This window comes from Sminthopsis crassicaudata, chromosome 3, assembly GCF_048593235.1.
Source record: "Sminthopsis crassicaudata isolate SCR6 chromosome 3, ASM4859323v1, whole genome shotgun sequence".
NCBI lineage: Eukaryota > Metazoa > Chordata > Mammalia > Dasyuromorphia > Dasyuridae > Sminthopsis > Sminthopsis crassicaudata.
This window is the reverse complement of record NC_133619.1, coordinates 342,672,338-342,695,562: the sequence shown is the minus strand read 5'-3', so window position 1 is coordinate 342,695,562 and position 23,225 is coordinate 342,672,338. Positions and strand designations below refer to the sequence as shown.

The window sequence follows — 23,225 nt, the reverse complement described above, 5'->3', positions numbered from 1 at the left end:
TGTGTTGTTAGATGTGCTGTAAATATTGTGAGGGAAAAAATGAGAATACAAATAGAATGTTTTGCAAACCTTTTACTATTAAATGCTAATTATTCTTTAAATATACTAAAGTAGTATTAAAGTGGAGACCACACTGCTTGTAAAATGAATATTAAGTCCCCACTTTCCCTCAGCAGCTCTACTTGATTTGAAGGCAAAGAATAGCATAATCTGGAGCCAGGTATTCTCCAAATGACTTGTGTTTGGCTTTTTTTTTGCCTTAGTAAGCTTCCTGAGGACAAAGACTTTTCTAATTTGTATCCTCAGCATTTAGCTCAGAGTTTTGCACTCAGTAATCATTAAATAAATTGAATTGCAAGTTTCTCATACTGGTACTATGAGCAAGTCATTTTGATCTGCACAAAAATCTTGTGAAATAGGTGCTATTAGAATTTTATAGATAAGGAAATAGGTTGAAGATTATATGCCTTGCTCAGGATCTTAGAAGACCTGGACTTGAATCCTGGCTCCAATTTTTATTAGCTATTATAATTCTGAGCAAGCCACTTGATGTTGCTGAGCCTAAATTTCCTGGTTATAAAATGTTGGTATTACTTCTTAACTCATAGTGAATATCAAGAGATAACATGATGCTGAGTGTTGTACTTAGGAGTGGGTACAGCAAAGTCTGGTTTCAAATCTTGTTTCAGACAACCCTGTGTGACTTTGGCCAATTAATCTTACAATTTCTTTATCTGTAAAGAGGGGTTAATAATAGCACCTGAGTTATTGTGAGGCTGTAGGAAGAGAGTGCATCAAAATGCTTGGTCAATTTTAAAACACAACAAAAATGTCAGCTACTATTATATAGTATTTTAAATTTTATAAATGCTTTCCTTATAACAAACCTAGGAGGGAGGTACCAGTGTTATTCCTAAACTAAGTCTGTGAGAAATCAAGTGACTAAGATGTGAATCCCAGCTATGAAATCAACTATCTATGCCACCCTGGGGAAATGACAATAACTGGCATTATATAGAGCTTTAAAGTCTCCAAAATAGTATAGGGTATTACAAGTTGCCCATGTAGCTTATGCTTATATTGGTCTGTCTAGACATAGCTTGCAAAGAGATAAGAATATATATTTCTAATAATATCTACTCCCCCTACCTTTTCTAAATAGACTGATTCTTGCTAGGAGGATCTAGAGGTTAGGGGTACAGGCACAGGCACTTTGCTTTCCTCAGAGAGGGGCAATAAAATTAGCTTATTTAGCTATTTATAGCAGAAGGGAAATAATTTTTATGTTCAAACTATGCTTTGGAATGCCTTAATGGGGAAGAAGTTCCCCATACCATGTATACAAGATTTGATTTCCTTCCCACTAAAAGCCAATGCCACAAGAACATACATATCCAAATCAATAGCAAAATGGAAATCAGAGATAATGCACATGAGAAAATACATAGAATACAGAGTGAATTAGATCTATTTCTAGTGAGATAACTCAGCTTAACCAAGAGAGTGAATCTCAGTCTTCACCCAAGAGAAAAGGAATTAAGAGTCTCTACTACAAGCAAGATGGGAATTTCGGGGGAAGCAAGAGTTTAGAGACATGATAGAAAATGTTTTCTCTACATGTTGGCTTCTTCCTAGTCTTTCTTTCTCTTTATGTACCAAAAAGAGTCTGTAACTATATGACTTTTCTCTGGAAGCTGGAGATCAAAAGAAAAGGACCTCTTTTCTCTCCAGCTCTAATTTGCTCCTCACGCACACACCACAGTATTTGGCAATCATTCTCCAGGAATGATGACAGTCCAATGCAAATGGACCTTTGATCCAAGGATTTTAGTGTTTTACTGACTTTATCACTTGAGCACCAAACAGCTGTAAAGTTGATTTGTCTTCTAAGAGACCTTTTCTTCATCTGCAAAATGTGAATAGTATTTGCAATGATAGGCAGCATGGTATATAATGGGTAGAATGCTGGTCTTAGGAAGGGCTGCGTTTAAATCCTGTTACAAACACTACTTTGTATAGGTGGCCATGGGCAGTAACTAACTTTGAAGTCCCCCAGACAACTATAAAATTTTAAGTTAAAGACAAGTTGCCAATTCGTATAGAATCCATCCCAAGGTTCTTTACAAGTTAGGACCAAAAAATTGTCTTGCTGAAATTTAGAAGAAAATACTTATTAAATTTTAAAGATTATGAGTTATTGCTCCAATCGGGATATTTTAAGATTTCAAATATTTTGGGAACAGATAAAGACTGGGGAAGACACAGTACTGTACACAAACAGATGACGGAGGAGGCAAGAGCTAATAATAGGCAAGGAGTGGGGCTTTAGAAATGCTTTAAGCATGAGGTAAGCAGGTCAGAAGGGGGTTTGATGGGCTAGAAGGATAGGGAGTGGTTCAGACCACACCGAGGTCACACGAAGGGAAAGGGCAGGTTTCCTAAAGTGACCTAGAAGAGGTGGAAGGGATCAAAGTGTTGGTAAGAGAAAAGGGGGTGGGAGGTGCTCTCCGATTGAGACCCTGGGTTTGTCTTTTCTGGGCCGTAGATTTGCTAGTATTTACTCCCATTTCACGGACGCTGCAAAGACGAGAGCCTTGTTTATCGATTAGCTCAGTCTCGCAGCGAGAACGTAATCGTGGGACAAAGCTGGTCCAAAAGTGGAGTCTCGGTGCCCTTCCAGGCCAACCATCTTTTCACTAACTAGCCTCTGCTGCCTCCTTAACGCAGAGGCTCGCATCACAAACTGCATCTACTTCCAAAAGAGCCAGTGGGATGCGCGAGCCTCTCCCCGAGTTTTACTCTTCCTCTCCGGGGCTTTTCTTGCCACCCGCTGCGCCCCAAAGACGGGAGACAGCTTTTTTCCGATCCTTGGGTTCCAAACCCGGGGCATGGAGGAGCACAGGGGACCAGAAATATTAGAGGGAAGTTGACGCGATAACCCCATATCCCGCTTCACCCCATTTCCGCTCAGCTTTTTTCCTTCTGTAGCGGAGAATAAACGGGAGGGGAGGGGAGGTTGAGAAAGGCGGGGCCCAGCTCTAGGCCTACAGGCCAGCTAGCCAAGGAGGAGTACGGTGGCTGGGCAGGGTGGGGGAAAGGAGCCCCCTCGCTGCCAACCTAGAAATCTCCGAAAATGGCCGGTCACATTTTAAGAGAGCGGTGATGTCACGACGTCCTGGCCTCCTCCCTCTCTTCTCCACACACACCCTTTCCCCATCCGCTCTACCAACTGTCAATAACGTCCTTAATTTGTAGTTAGGGATTCGGCGCCAGGAGGTGGTGGGAGGGATTGGTTGGTGGGAGAGTTAAGAGACCCTGAGGGGGAGGAGGAGGGAGGAAGAGCGGGAAGAAGAACCTCTGTGTTTGGTTGCTTTTCCCGCCGTGATGGGGCGCATGTGCACTATTAACGTAGGAGCCGCGTATGCACTTCGGCCACAGCGTCCCCCCCCGCCCCATCCCTTACTCGTGCTCCGCCCCCCACCCCACCCCCCGCTCCGCCCGCCCCTTCCTCGGCCGTACCCGGCAGTGAGGCTGTGGCGCGGGCGGCCAGCAGAGGGCGGTCGGGCCTCGGGTCTGCAGCGGCGCCATTGGCGTGTGGAAAATGCCACCAGATGGCGGGTTAGGATTGCAGCTCCGCTGAAGGCGCGGCCCCCGCTCTCGAACCCCCGGCGACCACCCCGCTAAAACCCCCCCACATCGGGAATAACACACCGGAGACTTTTAGGGGAAAACCGGGTCGGCGGCCGGCGGCGCCGGGATGGGCAGCCGAGGTGAGAGCGGGCGGCGGTGGTGGCTGCGGGGGGCGGGAAAGAGGGGGAATGCGGCGGCAGCGGCGGCGGCGGGGGTTGGAAGTGCTGATCCAAGATGGAGGCCGGGAGCAGAGCGAGCGAACGAGCGAGAGCGGGGAAGCGGGCGGGGGGAGGGGAGACCGCGGCGGGGCCTGTACGGGTGGCGGCATGACAGGGGGAGGCGACCGTGGGGGGAGGGGGAGAGGAAGGGGGGCCCCCGAGGAGTTCGCCGGTGGACGCGGCGGGGACCCCGGAAACATGGACTGCCTGGTCTCAGCCGCCGTAAATGTTTCTTCTCTCGCGCACCCCCCGGCCCGACCCGGAGGCTGGAGCGGGACCGGAGCCCAAAGCCTTTGTGACCGGCCCGGGCCTGCCGCCAGCACCCGCCAGCGGACCGCTCCTCTCCTCTCCCCAGGCCCTCGGGACGCAGCCCGCTGGCCGTGAACCTCGAGTTGTGTCGGGGGGCGGGCGCGGGGTGGCTGCGTTTCTGCGGTGCTTTAACCGCCGCCGCCGCCGCCGCGGTGTCACATGACCCATCTCGCCGCGGCCGAGGGGGCTTGGGGGGTCGCCAGGCTTTGCAGTCCACCGCATCCAAGGCCTCTTGTTCTTTGGGGTGGGGTAGGGCAGGGTCGGCCTTTTCCTGGGCGGAAATTGGGAATATGTGCGCGTGAGTGTGTGTGTATGTGTGTGTGTGTGTGTGCGTGTGCAGGAAGAGGACTGTGGAGGGGGGAGCTACGGGTGTTTGGCGGGAGGGGGGCTTCCAAACCGCTCTTTCCCGCTATCTTCTTTCCCCACCCCTAAAAGTGGTCGCGTAGCCAAAACGTGTCCGGGCCCCGAGCGCCGTCCCGGCTTGTTTTCTGGCCCACCTGGAGGCTAAACCAATAAAAGTTGTTTTCCCTCCATAATCTGGGCGTGAGGAAAAAAGCTGATGGACTGACTGATGTCTGGTTCTTAAAGCCTCAGATTAGGGTGTCCAAAATGGGTAATTATACACTCTGTTTAAGGGATTGGGAAATTTGGGAATAAAGATTTATTGTATCTAATTTGCCCACATCTTATTTCCGTATTTATTGAGTTTTTATTGTATGCAATTCAGGATACAAGTTTTCAGAAGACTTTTGTCTCCCAACTATCCATAAAACTATCCATTATTTGTGGGGAATGAGAGAAGAGTTTAAACCAGGAAAAAATATTGTTTGAATCCTAAGATTAAATTTACTTTTTTTTTTTTTTTTTTTAAATTTCAGATGACAGTGATGTAGCAGATGGGTCCCTAAATATCTTTGCATCTTCACCCATAAGTTGTACTTGCAAAAAATATATATATGAATGGGTACATAGTAAAGTGATTTCAATCAAAAAAAGTGTTCCAGTTAAACTTTTCTGATACATATCCATAAAGTCACTGGAGGTAGAAAACCTGGCTTCCAGTTGTTCAGGTGACACTTGTATAAACTGAGAAAGCTACAACTCCTCTTTACTTTAGACAACTTCCTAAGACTTAGTGGAAAGTTCTTAGATCTCTGAAGTGAGATGTCTCTAACCTATGAAAAGCCAAATATACTCCAGCTTTTATTATTACTAGTTTGTGGTAATGCCAATCCTGAACAAATGCTTAGACTTTTAATACAATGCTTAGATTTAAGAGAGAAATCACAGTTTGCTATAGGTTATCATTCTAGTCTGGAATGAGAAAAATTCTAACAAACTTGAGAAAAATTTTTATTTTTGTAAGAAATTATGTTGAGAGAACTTAAAACTTTTGCCCCAAGTGGTAGAAAGAACATCGAATTGAAATTCTGTCTTTGTCAATAGCTTTGTGACCTTGGACAAGTTGCTTAGTTTCTCTGAAATTCTGATAAAGGAATTGGCATAAATGATCTCTAAAGTTCCTTCCATCTTAGTCTAGATTCTTAGCTGTTTGATTTTGCAAACTAGCAAATGCTGAAAACATTTGATGAAAATGTTACTAAAAAAAATTCTTGAAGTTTTAAGGAAACATTGTATTTTAAAGACTTTTTCATTTTATTCAAAAAGTGCTGAAGGTCCCCTAAGACCAGGAATTGAAAACATTGATAATTTTATTACCAAGTTACTTTAGAGCGGAACCCTGCATCATTTTTTGATTTTAATATTCAAGTAAGGGAATATTACTAATGGAGATTTTGTCAGATATGAAATAACACTGGGAAATGAACTAAAGCAGTGCATGTCAAAAAAAAAAAAAGGTTTTTTGCTTGTTTTTGGTTTTGCTCTATCTTGAAGGTCTTGATGTATTTTGCTGTTATATGCTTTTAATGAAATTAGTCTTATCCTGCTAATGGTTTCATTAAGAAATGTGCACCAATTGGGTACTTTGCCTCCAAAATGAACCATTAGTATTTTCATAGTTTTCTACGAATTTGTGTATTTTCATCATTTCCTTAAGATGGGTTCTGAATTCCACAATTAGAAGGAGAAAGATAACTCTTCATTTTTCCTATTTCATACCATTATTTAGAAGGGGGAAAAAGTTTGTTTTCAATTTGGATTGACATAGGATTAGTAAATAGAGCCTCAGCTTCTTCATTTATTTGCTTAGTTTTCTCTCCCTAGAACTTTCTCCACTTTTGTGTTTCCTTTTGTTATATTTATTTGTGTTCTTTCTCATTAATCCTCTCCTTCCCCCCCAAAAAAAACCCCATAAAGCAAAAGCATAGTAAGTGCTTTGAAAAAAAGTTAAAAGTGTTCTTGGGAAGTCAAGATAAACTTATAAATAACTTAGTGGATATACAGAGAAATAGTCTAGTGCCAGGTAGGTACTTTTCTGTATTATACCTCAGATTCATTGTTGAAGCTGTCATCTATGTCTCCCTTTTTCAGGTAGTCTCCAAACCAGTTTCTGTCTCTAGTCTTTGCTTTTCCAACCCATTTTATATACGACTACAAGAATTTTCTTAATACACAGCTGTGCTTACTTTATTGTCCAACTCAAACTAAATCCTAAAAAAATAGGATTCTTTAGGTTGGTGTTAATAGTTTTCCAGAATTTACTTTTTCTTTCTCAGGAAAGGCCTGAGGTTATATGTAACATGCATGATAGCTCACAACCCAAAGGAGCACACATTATTTAAAAAAAAAAAAAAAAGAAAGAAAGAAAGGTAAATGTAGAGAAAAAGTTTATGAGTGATGTGACTGCAGTTTTAGGTAGGGGACAAGTTTGGGTGCTTTGTATCCAAAGTGTGCTCGATATGCAATTCGGGATTCTGTTTAAGAGAGTAAGAAAATAGTGGATCTGTATATATCTTGTCATTTGCTTAAGACAAAAATAGTTTTGCTACTTTAACAGAAGACATGGGTAAGAGGAGGAGATTGTTGAACAAACACAGATTTAGGAGAAGATATGTTTGTTTAGCATACTCAATGTTGAAATATTCAGGCATCAAATGATCAGATTGAGGAGACTAATTGTCACCAATATTGGAGTTTTATCATGTGAAGGATTCACAAGGGCCATTCACTTTGGCAAAAGATAGGTTTAGTCAGGTTATAGACAAGTGAAGAGATACAAGAGACATCAAAAATGGTAAACATGAAATAGATTTGGGAGAGCATATATAGTTAGACACCAGAAGGCATGGGACAGGGGTCAGGAGAAAGACACCACAAGGCATTGACAGAATGCCAAAGAAGTCTAGCCCAAAAGGGATTCAGCAAAGTTGGGATGGGCCTTAGATAGGGGAAAATTTAACCTTGAGGATTTAACTAAATTGAATTTCTGACCAGGCACTACGAGGTAGGGCTACTCCAGACTTCACAGACAATAGGACTATAAGCTTGGAACTGATCCCCATCAGTTCCCTTTCCTGCTTGTCTTAGGGAATCATCTTATCATTATGTTAGACTTTGTGTATCAACTTCAGCTAGTTATCCAGAATGTCATTAGATGGGAGAAGAGTTCATGTCTGGTAATTAAATATAGATACTAATTTCTTAGTTTTTGGAAGGGAGAATTTATACTGTTTGGAAACCATGAAATTAGGTATGTAGAACTTTGGTACATTACTCTTATGATAGCCTGCTTTTGGTTATTATCACTGTTGGTAACCTTACCCTAGTATTATTCCTAATATTTAATCATGTGATATTCTTATACTAGCCAATGTCCATGTTTTTTCTGCCTAAATAATTCAAAGGTGCATTTAAAATGTTTCCTCTTTTATGTAACTTCACTGATAGCTTCAGCCAACATTTCTCTCTTTTAGTTATAAGTATCTATGGTGCTTAATGTCTGAATCAGAGTTTGGTGGTTGGTTGATTATATCTAATTTTTCAAGGATAATATTCTACAGTTCTGTGTTTGTTAAGCAACCACACAAGCAATGTGAAAAACTTAAAGAATTTAAATCAAAGTTTAGATAAGACATAGACCACACCCTCAGTTTACAGTTTAGTACTAGACTATAATGATCTGCTAAAGAAACTTCTGTAGCTTCTCAAAAGCCTTTATCTTAAAATACAAACTCTTCTTCTATAGCATTTAAAGTGCCTTTATTCTCTGGCTTCACCTCTGCTTAAATGTTCTCAACTCTGCCTTTTGTAATTCTCTAGTTCTCTGTAAGGTTTAATTTCTGTCACTTTAATGAGACCTTCCTTAGTTTTCTCCAGTTTTTAGTTACTATTCCACTCTCAGGTAATAGATTTGGGGGGAGAGGGGAAAAGGGAGAAGAATAATCCTATGATAATGTATGAATTTGTGTTCTTTCCTTTAAGGGCTAGGTTTTTGTGGGCAAGAATTGTCTCTTTTTTGTATTTGTATCAAGGATACCTAACTAATACCTGACACTTAGCTTCTTAGGCTTTTTTTTTTTTTTTTTAAACTGGAAAACTTTATTTTAGGTAACATGGGAGAGCTAGACCCAGTTTAGAAGATTCCAATTTTCTTGGTAACATCTAGAGCATCGTAGTCTGGAGCAAGGCGGACATAGGGCTTCTTCTATTAGTTGGATCAGTGTGTTGACCTTGGTCACATCCATGTTGTATATCTTCTTTACTGCCTGCTTGATCTGTTGGCCTTGATATCCACATTGAAGATGGTGGTGATGTCCTCCTCAATCTTTTTCATAGCAGAATGATGGTCAAGGGAAACTTAATGATGGCATAGTGATCAAACTTGTTTCTCTGAGGGGCACTTTTCCAAGGGTATTTGGACTATCTTCAAAGTCTTACTGTCTTGGGTTGCTGGAAGGCGAGGAATTTTTGTTGGTTTTGTTTTTTTCTTTCTTTTCATACACACACACACATATATCTCTATAGATATCCTTTAACACTTTCTGCTTGGCCCTTGACGTCTTGGACTTGGCTTCTGTCTTGAGGGGAGTTATGGCTTCCTTTACTTTTGCCACCATTGTGGGGGAAAGGTATTTAGATATTTTGAAGAATGGAAATAGAGTTATTGAATTTGTTTGCCAAGCACTGGGAAAATAAATATAAGTAAACTGAAAGCCCTTGTCTAGAGTGACCTTCCATTCTAAAGAAGGGACAACACCAATGAAGGTATGATGCTCAGGGACTTTGTTTTGATGTCTAAAAATGTGCAACAGAACTAGGAAGGGTAGAAATGAATACCTGTTTGATCCCAGCCAGAAATCATTAGTGGGAGAAGGGAACTATTGAAAGATGGAGAATGCTCTCTGGGTGGTTGGCTGTTCCAGGATAAGGACACCCCCCACCCCATCTCACTCCACAAACATACACCCCTCCTCGAGGGAAACTTAGATTTACATAGCAATTTAAGATTTACAAAGCATTTTCTAAAATAATCTTGGGACATTAATAAGAGCAATTTTTCAAAGGGAAGCAAGTCTATAGAGTTTAAATGAGCCATCTCTCCCAGCCGCTAGTGTTTTTCCTCTTTCCTTTCCTCTACTGAGTTTGCAAATAAACTTCAGAGAGAATTTGGTTTTAGTGTTCTATCACTACGGGAACTTTAAATGTTCAACAAACTTGATGTAATGGTGAATCACTAAAGATTTTTGAAGAGAATATTTATGTGACCAGAGCAACAAGACACGAATAATTATTCTCATTTTACAGTTGAGTAAATTGAGGCTTTGACACATTATCTTGTCACTTATTTTTTTCCTGAGGCAATTGGGGTTAAGTGACTTGTCCATGGTCACAAAGTTAGGAAATATTAAGTGTCTGAGATCAGATTTGAACTTAAGTGCTCCTGAATTTAGGACTGGTGCTCTATCCACTGTTGCAGCTAACTGCCCCTTGCCACATTATCAAATATAAGTCTCCTAATTCTAAGTCTGGTGCTTTTATCACTGTTTTCTCATAAAGACTGGAACTTCTAATGATTTGTCTGCCTTTAATTTGGAAGATGGTTTTGAATTTGGAAAATGGAGATGGTAAGATCCATTACACTCCAGGCAAAATGAAGAGTATCTTTATTTGGGTATTGCAATGGAGAAGGAAGGGTAGGGAATGGATTTATGAGAGATTGTTGAAGTAAATTTGAAACAATTTGCTAAGTAATTGCATCTGAGAAGTAAAGAAAGAAAAGAAAGAGTACCAAGACCTTGAATGTGAGAAACTGGGTAATAAAGTCAGGGAAGTATATGTTTTTGGTGTAAATAATAATTAAGCTCAGTTTTGGATGTATTTAGTTTGAGGTGCTGATGAAATAGGTAAGGGGAGGCTACTTGTAGGGGGTTGGATAAACTTGTATATCAGATGACCTGCTTAATGTTTCTGTGGGATTGATTAAAAATAAAAGGAGAACATAGATCATAGAGTTAAAAAGACACCACTCAAGGAAATTTAAAATAACATAGAGAGGGGTCAAGTAGGATCTGAACCTAGAACCTTTTGACTTGGAACCCAGAGCTGTATCCATTAAAAATACTGCCTTCCAATTTCTTTCCCTTTATTGAAGAGATGAATTTTTTTTTCATTGATAATTTAGATTAGCTTTGCAGGATATATTATTGGAAGTAAGAGTTGGGTTTCCTTTTCAGAATATAGCCTATCTTTTTCACTTAATGTAGATGGCACTAGCCATATGTAATACAGATTGTTTTTCCTTAATGTATTCTAGACTGGTTCCTTGTAGTTCTTGGGGAAATTTGGAGATTGAACATATGAGATGAATTTGGAGTTTCTTTGTTGTCTGCTTTTCCTTTGTTTCCTATATTTCTGGTCAATACAAAAGAGTATGAATTCCTAAATTATTCAAACATTTTATTTCACTATGTATAGCTCAAAGACCATTAATTCTGTTCTACACTAGAATTCTGTCTTTAGAATAAATTGCTTTGACTTGACTTTGATCTCAAATGTTCTTTCTCTTTTTTTAAAGCTTTGTTTTGGTAGTTGCTTTTTTTTTTTTTTTTTTTTTTTTTTTTTTTTTTTTTTTTCTGAGGCAATTGGGCTTAAATGATTTGCCCAGGGTCACACAGTTAGGAATAGGCCTTATTAATAAAACAAATCATGATTATATGAACAGATATAGTGAGTTTTTTTTTTAAAGCAGACTACAGTACCTATTTCTATTAATACTAAAAAGTATAGAAATAAACAAAATGTTATTTAATGTGATAAATACCATCTTATAAAGCCACAGAAATGCTAGAAGTCTTTCCAGTAATATCAGGGGCAAAGTTCATTCTCGTTGATTTTTTAAAATAGTATTCTATGCTAAATGTAACATACAACATGTAAAAAATAATTAAGGGAATAAGCAATGGATAGAAAGAACATCAGTTTGTACAGATATGATAATCTTAGAAAGGTTAACTGGAATTAACACAATAACTTCAGTAAAATAACAAAATAAATTCACATTAACTAGCAGTTATTTTCCTGTTCACCACCAAAAACCCAGGGGGAAGAGAAATTTCAAAATAACTACAGAATAGAAATATTTCAAGTCCAATTATTGCAGCAGATATAGGAACTTTAAAAACACTACAAAACAATAATATTAATCAAATCAAATTTGGTTTTGGTTAATAGAATAATGGATCAATGGAATAAATTAAGCAATTAAGATACAGAGAAGTAAATTAACAGTTGCACAATGTTAACCCCTCCCCTCCCAACAATTATTGGGGTAAAGATTTGCTGTTCAACAAAAATTATTCGGAAAAACAAAGCAACTTGGCAGAAATTAAGGAACAGACCCATATTTTACACAAATGTTACATATTATGTAATATTTATGTAAATTTGCATAAATATTACATGTTAAGTAAATAGCATAAATATTACACTTAGTTATAAAGATACATGATCTATATATTAAAAGTCATCATAAATAATATTGGTAGCTAGTATAAAGTTGCTTTGAGTTTGGAAAGTGTTTTATTTATGTTATTTTATTTTCACAACAATCCTGTGAAAATATCCCCTTTTTATAGACAATGCAACTAAGACTAAGAGACTTTTAAGTGATTTGCCACTCTCATGTGCTAAATGTCTGAGGAAGGATTAGAATTAGTTTCCCTTATTCCTTCCACTGTGCCAAATTAGAGGGGGGGGGGGAGATAAAACCTGTCACAACTGTGATAGAGGAAGAATCTATGATCAGACAGTGATAGAGATGATAATAGAAGATAAAAGGGACAATTTAGATCACAAAATGAAGTTTTTTGCATAAATAAACTTAATGTATTTAAAATTAGAAGTCAAGTCACTGAGGAAAGATCTTAGAAGTTTTTTGTTTTGTTTTTGATAAAGATCTATCAAGATATATAAGATATATATATATAAGAAAATATATATATAAGAAAATAATATATATATATATATAAGAAAATAAATATATATATATAAGAAAATATATAAGAACCAAGAGCAAGTTGTCCATAAACAAATGGTCAAAGGATAGGCATAGTCTTCAGGCATTCAAAAATTATTTGGAAAAAAAAAAAGGCTCCAAATCACTCATCAGTAAAAACAATCTTAAGGTTCACATCTATTCTGTAAAGATTCTAAATAAGGAAAATGACATGTTGGATAGGGGCATACTAAATGACATACTAAAACTCTTAGTCTACCCATTCTGGAAAGCAATTTGGAGCTATACCCAAAGTTATTACTATGCTTGCTTTTTGACATTTAGTATGCCCCTATCCAACATGTCATTTTCCTTATTTAGAATCTTTATGAATATAATTGAATATTGAGCTTTAAGAAGTGATGAGAGGAATAGATTCAGCAAAACTTAGGAAGATTTAAGTGAACTGATAACTTTGAAATGAAGAGGATCAGGAGAACAACTTACACAATGACTATACCATTATAAAGAAAAATATTAAAACTACTTAAGAATTGTGGTAAAATATGAGCAATCAAGACTTCAGGGAACTGATGATGAAACTTGCTTACCATCATTGTCTAGAGAAGGATGGAGGAATGTCAGTGTAGATTGAAAAAGTGCCTTTTTGGACATGAGAAATGTTTTGTTTATACATATAAGATTTTATTAATTAAAGAGGGATTTGATAGGGTGAGGAATAATTTGATAAGAGATGAAAAAAATAGAAAAGAGTTGTAGTCTTTAAAAAAAAATGAAGAGGAAAAAGTGGAATCTCAGAAGAAGCCATAAGCCATAGATCACCTGTATAGTTTTGCATCCAGTGTGTTAAATAAATTTAAGAAATTTTTAAAAGAACTGAAAGCTATATATAATGGAAATGTGAGGTTTCATATACAGTCTTCTCTTTTGTATTTGAAAATGCTCATGTTTGTTAATGTTAGACAAACTCAGAATAGCAATAAAATAATTGGCTTTTTTTAAAGCATGAATATACATGATACATGAATAGTATCTAAGGGCAAATGTAGTATTATGTATCCAAAGTTTTTGCATTCTTCTTTTGAAATGAGGGAAATAAATTTCTTCATTTTTGGAAAGAGGAGTTATTACAATTAGCCCCTTGCTGCCTTCCATTGTTGTTTTATTTACATTATCATTATTGTATATTCTATGTACTTCAATCTGCTTTATTTCATATTTTCTTTTCTGTCATTCTGGATTCTTCACATTCATCTTTTTTTTTTTCCCCACATAAATTTTTTATGACAAAGTTGTGTTCCTTTATGTACTTTATCCTCTCTATAATCATTGTCATTCTCAAAGGTTGTTCAGTTTTTTGTTATTATAAATGTTGATTATTTCTTTAGAAAATCTGTTTATTCTGTTCTTTTTCTTAATTGAAAGCTTTTAATTTCTATTCATGTATTTTTTTTTTCAATGTTTTTTAATTGGTCTTTTATAACTTTTGGCGTTATGTTGCTTCAATTTTATGTCTCTCTGGAAATTTTGCATTTTTCTTCTATTCCTTATTATTTTTTTTATTGTATTGAGAACTCTTGGGGCTGTTTCTTAAGTATCACAATAGATCTGTACTCTGAATGATTTAAGTACTCCTTTCAGAAATGGCAATTCATGGGCTATATCTGTTTGACTGTATTCATGCCTACCCATAAATATTCTGATTGGGACCTTTGATGTTGGGGGGGAAGGGAGAAGAGACTTTCTTAAACCCTGTTTTCTCCTGACATTGTATGTTAACATACTCTTAAGCTACCTTTTGTAAGAATATGTGAAGACTGCCTTATTGATCAATCTTTTTTTTTTCCCCAGTCATTTTTACAATACCCTTTATAACACTTTTCTAGTGTAAGTTAAGAGTATTACAACATGCTCACAACTGCTAATCAATACATTGATTGCTTGTTGAATGGGCCCAGAATAAATTTTGGGCTGATTTGAGATAATTAGTAGTGGTAATAGATGGAGTATAAGTAATAGGATTTTCATTTTCCATCATTCTATTCTATGACTTCTAGTCAACATTGCTGGAAGTATATTGGTTCTTCTTTCTTTGTCTCTGTCTTGGTGTCTGTTTTTTTCTATCTCTTTTTGTCCTCCACACCTTTTTTATTTTTTTCTGGGAGGTTTCTTTTGATGGATTTTTTTCCCTGCTCCTTTATTTGTGTTTGTTGTTTTTCTTTATTTGACATTTCTTACTTTTTTGAGGTGAAGGGAGTAGATGGACTTAGATATGATCTCTAATTTTACCCATTTTTAAAACATCTTTAATATTCATCAAATCAATTCCTTCTCTGGATATGTTTAGGATTTTTCGTCATAAAAGTCCTTCATAATATTTGTAGATGATTGTACTATGAGAAAAACAAAGCCATTTACAGCTGCTCATTCCAGAACATTGCTATTACTTTGTATACAGTATATTTCACTTATTTCATGGAGGACTTTCCGGGTTTTTTTTTTTGTTGTTGTTGTTGTTGTTATTGTTATTTTTCCCTAAGAGCATCCTGGTCATTATTTCCCAAAGAATAATATTCCATTGCAAACATATATCACAGTTTATTGAGTCATTCCCCAATTGATGGGCATCCCCTCGATTTCAAATTTTTTTTTTTTTGTCCAGAAAAGAGAGCTGATATAGATAGATAGACACATTTTTTTTCTTCTCCCCCCCTCCCCCCAATCTCTTTTGGGTATTCATACCTGCTAGTAGTGTAGTTTGGTCAAAGGATATGCATGATTTTGCTGCCCTTTGGGCAGCTCATGTCTTTTGATCATTTATCACTTGGGGCATGGCTCTTTTTTACTGAATTCCTTCTATGTGTGAGGTATGAGATCTTATCAGAGAAACTTGCTTCAAAATTCTACTAATTATTATATAATTACTATATTATAGTATAGTATATAATTGCTATGCTGTTATAATTACTATTACTAATTACTATTCTTAACTGTATTTCCCCCCATTTATTCTCTCTCTCTCCTTTTACCCCGTCCCTTCCTTTTTCCCCTATGCCCTCTCTTTTATCATCTTCCCCTCTTTCTGTATCCTATTCCCCTCTTATTTTTCCTGCAGGGTAAGATAAATTGCTATACCCCTATTGAGTATGTATGTTATTTCCTAATTGAGCCAGTTCTGATGAGAGTAAGGTTCATTCACCCCTCCCCTCTTCCACTCCACTGTTAAAACTTTTCCTTGCTTCTTCTTTTTATGGCAGATAATTTGCACCATTCTACTTTTTCTTAGTACATTTCTCTCTCCTTTACTTCATCATTTAAAAAAAGGGGGGGGGGCAGCTAGGTGGTGTAGTGGATAGAACACCAGCCTTGAATTCAGGAGGACCCGAGTTCATATGTGGGCTCAGACATTTAACACTTCCTAGCTGTGTGACCCTGGGCAAGTCACTTAACTCCAGCGGGGGGGGGGGGGGGGAGAGGGGGGAATGATATCTCTTCATATTCAACTTACACTTGTGTCTTCTCTATGAAACTCCTTCTAACTGCTATAATAATGATAATGTTCTAATGAGTTATAAGTATCATCCTCCTATGTAGGAATGTAAACAGGTCAACCTTATTAAGTCCTTTATGATATCACTTTCCTGATTACCTCCTTATGCTTTTCCAGAGTTCTGTATCCATTCAGCTCTGCTGTTTTCATCAAGAATGCTTGAAAAACTGTTTCATTGAATGATCACCATTTTATCTGAAGGATTATACTCAGTTTTGTTGGATAAGTGATTCTTGAGTGCAATCCTTGCTCCATTGCTCTCTGGAAGATCACATTCTAAGACCTCCAGTTTTTTAATGTAGAAACTACTAAATCTTGCGACATCTTGACTGTGGCTTCCACTATACTTGATGTTTGTTTTTGAATGCTTTAAATATTTTCTCTTTGACCTGGGAGTTCTAGGATTTGGCTATAATACACCTGGGAGTTTTCATTTTCCTCCTTTCAGAAGGATTGGATTCTTTCAATTTCTATTTTACCTTTTGGTTCTAGAATATTAGAACAGTTTTCTTTGATCATTTCTTGAAAGGCGAAATGAAAGAATCCAGACTTTTTTTTTTTTTTTTTGGTAATGATTTTCAGATAGATCTCCTGGATCTGTTTTGCAGGTCAGTTTTTCTATTGAGATAGTTCATATTTTTTCTATTTTTATTTATTTTTGTTTTGTTTTATTGTATATCTTGATTTTCTTATAAGGTCATTAGCTTCCATTTGCTCAATTTCACTATTTTTAATGCTTTGTATTCTTTACACCTTTTTTATTTTTATTTTTTTTATTAATAGTTTTTATTTACCAGATATATGCATGGGTAATTTTACAACATTGACAATTGCCAAACCTTTTGTTCTAATTTTTCCCCTCCCTCCTCCCCCCAGATGGCAGGTCGACCAACACATGTTCAATATATTAAAGTATAAATTAAATACTATATATATACATCCAAACAATTGTTTTGCTTTACAAAAAGAGTCGGACTTTGAAATAGTGTACAATTAGCTTGTGAAGGAAATCCAAAATGCAGGCGGACAAAAATAGAGGGATTGGGAATTCTGTGTAGTGATTCATAGTTCTTTTGCTGGGTGTGGCTGGTTCAGTTCATTAATGCTCTATTAGAACTGATTTGGTTCATCTCATTATTGAAAATAGCCACATCCATTAGAATTGATCATCATATAGTATTGTTGAAGTATACAAGGATCTCCTGGTCCTACTCATTATTATTTTTTTTAATATAGTTTTTATTTACTAGATATATGCATGGGTAATTTTATAGCATTGGCATCAATTTTATTTTTTAAGGAATTATTTTCCTGTGAGCTTTTGTACCTCCTCTTCAAATTGGGCAATTTTGCTTTTTAAAGCATTCTTTTTGTTACCTTTTCCCTTTTTTTAATGTGGTGGAAAGATTTATTTTTTCTCTTTTTTTAAAGCTTTTTTATTTTCAAAACATATGCATTCAATATTCACCCATGCAAAACTTTTTGTTCCAAATTATTTTCTCCCTCCTTTCTCCCTATCTTCTCACCAATACAGCAAATAATCCATGTTAAACATGTGCAAATCTTCTACACATATTTCCGTAATTATCATGCTACAAAAGAAAAATTAGATCAAAAAGGGGAAAAAATGAGAAAACAAAAAGCAAACTAACAACAACAAAAAAAGTGAAAATACTATGTTATGATCCATTCAGTCCCTACAATCCTCTCTCTGGGTATAGATGGCTCTCTTCATCACAAGATCATTGGAACTGGCCTGAATCAGCTCACTGTTGAAAAGACCAAGTCCATCAGAATCGATCATCATATTACCTTGTTATTGTTTTTATTTGATTTTCAAAGTCTCTTTTGAGCTCTTCCTTGGCCTAAGCCCAATTCTTATTTTTCTTGGAGGCTTTGGATGAAGGAGCTTCAACTCTGAGTGTGTGCTTTGATCTTCCTTGTCATCATAGTAACTTTGTATAGTCAGAAACTTTTTCATTGTTTGCTCATTTTCCTAATCTAGGCTTTTAACTGTAAGCTATAGAATGGAGAATGAAGAGGAAAGAGGAAGAGGGAAGGGGAAGTGAGAAAGTAAAGGGGAAAAAGAAGACTATAGAATGGAGAATGAAGAGGAAAGAGGAGTAGCTTGGAAGGAAAGAAAATAAGCAAGATGTAGAAACATAAGATTGAGGGCATTATAGGCAAATTTGACCTGTTTGTTTGACTGTCCTGTTTTAGGGAATAGCTTGCAATTATTTTTTGAAATATATTTGACCTAAGTTTCAGAGTACCATCAACCCAAGGAGGAGAAATAGCAAAAATTTCTTCATTACATTCTTTTGGGAGCTCAGCCAAACTAGAAAATTTCCCTTAGAATATTTGTTTCTTTTGTATAGACATGATTTATTTGAGGAAGCAGTCGTTATTAATTCAGCTGAACAAAACTCATTTCAAGATAGAAAAAATTATCCATTAAACTATCTGAGAATATGTGTTCTTCAAGAATTTAAGTCAGAAGCCTTTCTGATATTGTTTTTGTCTTGTAAAATCTCTTGTATATAGCTGTAAGGTAAATGAGTACAACTGACCCTATTAAAATGTTTGAATCAATTGCTGGTACTTCCTTTCCCCACTGTGTCCTTGAATTTCATCTGTCTCATTGATCAATAAGCTAGCTGGATGTACCAGGATCTATAGTAGTCAGTGAGATAAGTAGATAAAAAAGAAATAGTCTTTATTATTGAGGCGATTATGTTCTATCAGAGAAGACAGAGCATGTACAAAGTTATTCACATCAGCATCTGGGTTGACTAGAAAGCCTTCAACCTAGAAGATTGCGCTTGAGAAGTAAAATAGGGATTCTAAATACACTCCAGACATAATTAAAGGACAGCCATAAAAAGAAAGGCCTAGGGTTGGAAAATGGACCATCATTTGTGAAGAACAGTAAGAAAAAGCTGTCAGTAAGGATGTAATGTATAGTAAGGTTAGAAAGTGAGGTTGTACACTAGGTTGTAAAGAGCTTTAAATGTGAACAAGGAGAGTTTATATTTGATCCAAAATTTATCTACTTTTGAATCTAAGTTCATCAAATAATGATTGCTTGAGATGATCAGAGAGAAAGTAAAAATCACTTAATTTGAAGTTTTCAGTTTATCTTTCAATGAATTAAAAGATTTTAGGATATTACAGAGTGAGTCAACTGTGCTTGATATATTTTGGGTTTTGAATTATTTCTTTGGAACACATTTCTACTATATACATATATATTTAGTTATTTATTTAATGCAATATTAAAGCCAGGGTTCACAAACACTATTTCAGTTCAAATCACTAAACTGTTACAAGAATGGGATTCTACTATTCATCTTTTTTTCTAGCAATCATGACTTCTAATCTAAGCAATAATTCCTCATTTTTATTTTCCCTGGTCTAGTTTCAAGTTTGGGTGATACCATCAGCTGAGGGCTATCCTGGTGCTTACTTAAATGCTGTGTGGAAAGTTTCTCTTTTTCTCTTCTCTCCCATTTCTCCCTCACATTGAATGTTGAGTCATTCTGTCTACTCAACTTATTAAGAAGCCATTTCCTTTATATAATTTGTGAGAGATATAATTTTTCTTTAGGTTTTAAAGTATTAAAATATTTAGGTGATTGATTCAATATAGTTGGTATATTGTGAGATTAGATGTTGGCTTATTTTGGTATTTTTTCTTTTTATCAAATTGCTCTTCACTTTTCTCAGTATATGTTGAATAATAAATATTTGGGGCGGATAGATGGAGCACCAGCCCTGAATTCAGGAGGACCCGAGTTCAAATCAGGTCTCAGACACTTAACACTTCCTAGCTGTGAGACCCTGGGCAAGTCACTTAACCCCATTCTCAGGAATAATAAATATTCCACAAAGATTTTGTAATTCTCAGTTTATGGAATTGTATCTATCTGGTTTTAGCAACAGATTTTTGTTTAGATAATGATGAGGAAAAATTGAGGCTCTAAGCCAAGATAGATCAGCTCTTTTCCTGGTGGTGTGATTACCTCTCTCTCCTTCCCCAAAATAACCTAAGGCAGGTCTGGATAAGGAATGATTTCGCTATCAATGCTGTGCTAAAACAAAGTCTTTATTGATAGTAAAGGGATAGACAGGCATTTGGCCTCCAGAAAGGCCAAACTGCCTGGCAAGGGCTGGGACGCCAGAACAAGTTGGCAGGCACAAGGAAAGGATAAATCGAGTGCGAGGATTATATTGTTAGAAATTCCTTTTATACATAACCAGAGATGTTATCCAAGAGGTTCCAGAGAGATTTGTAAATAAGACAAGAATTTCTAAAATTCTATTAATTATTTGTCTCAAGTTATCTCCTTTAATCTCTCCCAAGACAGGAATTTCCTGCTGGTTATTTGTATCTTGGGCTATCTCCTTTTGACCTTATCTGGTAATAGAGGAGAAAAACAAGCTTTAATAACTTTCAGTGGATTGACTTTGCTTAGGAAAAGCAAATAGGTGATAAAGATAAAGAGAGAAGATCCAAGACCCTACAGTAGTATTTGTAGGGAACATACCCCTCAATAGAAAGGAAAATACAGCTTAAAAATTTGTTATAAGCAGCTCTAGAATTGCAATTGTGTTTTTGAACATTTGAAACCATTAAGAGAAATATATAGACAACTAATGGCATGATAACTAACTCTTGGAGAAAAAAATTAACTCAATTTTTAAAAGGCTATTAATTGAAAAACCTTAACATTTGGGAAATTTCATGCCACTTTCTGTGATAGGTCAAATAGGAAATTGATAAAAGTTACTAAAACTAAACTGATTGTTTGAAATTAGGTCTCATAGGAAGGAAACAAGTATTTAATAAGTACTTACTATGTGTCATGCTCTTCTAAGTACTTTACAAACATTTTCACATTCGATGTTCGCAACAGCCCTGTGAGTCCTAGGCCCTATTATAATTATAAGGATAATAATAATAATAATAATATAATTATAATTATATAATAAGGAAACTTAAGCAGAGGGTAAAGAGGCTTGTTCAGTGTCACAAAGTTAGTAGGTCAGATTTGAAATGGGATCTTCCTGATTTCAAATGCTGTGCTTTATGCCCCCTACCCATGTGGAAGAAATTAAATATATTTACATGAGAATTTATTTACTGGAATGTGCAAAAACTGATCATACTAAAGAGTGCATAGTTCATATAAAAGCAGAAGAAAATGAGATTTTAAACTTTTTCTTAAAATATTCAATTAGAGTAATAATAAGGAATATGCGATAATTAAAATCAAATATAATAACATGTAGTCATAGGAATTATGGGGAAAATCAGACTATTACTTGCATTTTTTTTTTCAGAACTAAGGATAAAAAAAGAAAGAGAAGAATCTCTACAAACATTCAGAATTGGCAATAAGAGCTAGATAGTCTAAAAAGATGGTTTTTAATCTAAGGGTTTGGTGGTTAGATTTCAGGGGATCTTTAAAGTTGAATGGAGAAAAAGATACATCTTTGTTTTTAATAAAATTTATTTCCTTTATGATTTTATGAATTTAAAAACATTACTCTGGGATATATTCTGTAACCTTCACCTGCTTGTCAAAGGGGTCAGTGATGCAAAAAAGATTAAAAATCCCTCATCTTAACCAATAACAGAAGTTGGACAATTGCTAAAATGGCACATTCAAAGGAAAACAAGACATCAGAACCTTGGCATTTTTATAAAGTCAAATAATATTTTAATCATTTAAAGGATCGACCTCAGTTATTAATGTTTTCTCAAAAATGAGAAAAATACTGTATACCAAACAATGCTGCTGTTACTAGGCAATGAGAATTATAGACCAGTGTCAATGAATACTTCAGTAATTCCATGGATCCATAATCTCATCAGTGTTGTTTGTGATCTTGTTATCATTCTAGGTTCAATTTTTGTGATACTGAGCTGTTAAAATATCTTATCTCTCCACTTCCCTCTTGCAATTCCAAGCCCCCTTCTTGAATGTCCTAATGTTGCCTATCAATCTTTCCTCCCCTCAATTTTTTCCCAGTCCATAAATAATCCATGCACCTGTTCCATTTTCCTTCCTTCTCCATCTTTTCCTTTTAGTGAATCAGTCAACATTACACTATTCTCTTAAGTCTTTTGCGCTTTTTCTTTCATTGATCATGCCATATAGAGTCTCAGCCTTGGATTGCTCTCACCATCCACAGTCTTCATTTATGTTTATCTGCTATTTTATGAATCTAGAAAGAAGGGTGAAACTGTGCTGATAGGATCCTACTATACATTTATATTATATAATCTCAACTAGTCCCTCACTTATAGCAAAGCCAAATCTTTTTTACATTTCCTAAAATGGTTCACTGTCCCACTCATCATAGTATATTTTCCAATTTTTTTTGTCCCTTTTTAAGCCTCCTAGGGCTCCCCTTTCCCACATGATTTCAGTTAAGAACCTTGCCCTTTTTTTTTTTTTAGTTAAAAATAAAGAAAACTATTTGAATAAATCTCCCTTCTCTGCATCTCGAATCCCTCACATGCCTTTTGCCACTAATAGCCTCCATTCCCACATGAAGAGGTGGCCCCTCTCCTTGACATGTCAAACCTGCTACCTGCATAATTGATCTCATGGTATTCTTTCTTTAGCAGATTGCTCCCTTCTTTCACTCTGTCTCTACTAATCTTCTGTTTTTCCATGTCAACTGGCTATTTTATAAGCAGATTCAAGTTTTCTTCATGCTCAAAAAACTCTGACTTGATCCATTCATCTTCACTGTTGTCCTTTATCTTTCCTCTAAACTCCTAGAAAGCAGCAAAGAATTGACTTCTCCACTTGTTTCTTTTCACTCTTTAAAATCTTAATTTTTTGTGTTCTCTTCCAACTTCATCATTTAGCTGAAACCAGTCTCTAAAGATACCAATAATTTCTTAATTGCCAAATCTAATAATCTGTATCTTCATTTTTTTGACCTCTATGCTGACTTTGACACTTTCTCTTTGATATTCTCTAGGATTTTGTGATATTACCTGCTGTAAATTCTCTGCCTGTACGACTGATCTTAGGAGACTTAGTCTCCTTTGCTTCTTTGTTGCATCTTTATCCAAGTAATGCCC

The 23,225-nt window shown here is 36.4% G+C and overlaps 1 protein-coding gene across 2 annotated transcripts in view; it reads left to right on the top strand.

Annotated features, from left to right (window-relative positions):
- Nucleotides 1-2,457: 2,457 nt before the first annotated feature.
- STAG1 (STAG1 cohesin complex component) overlaps nt 2,458-23,225 on the top strand; it is a 318,115-nt gene continuing 297,347 nt past the window's right edge. The window contains exon 1 of one of the 2 annotated variants that reach the window (XM_074301602.1): nt 2,458-2,478. The gene's annotated coding sequence lies outside the window, so the exon portion shown is untranslated. Of the gene's footprint in view, nt 2,479-3,524; nt 3,771-23,225 lie in introns of those variants that run through there. The other variant, XM_074301601.1, reaches the window with a different exon arrangement.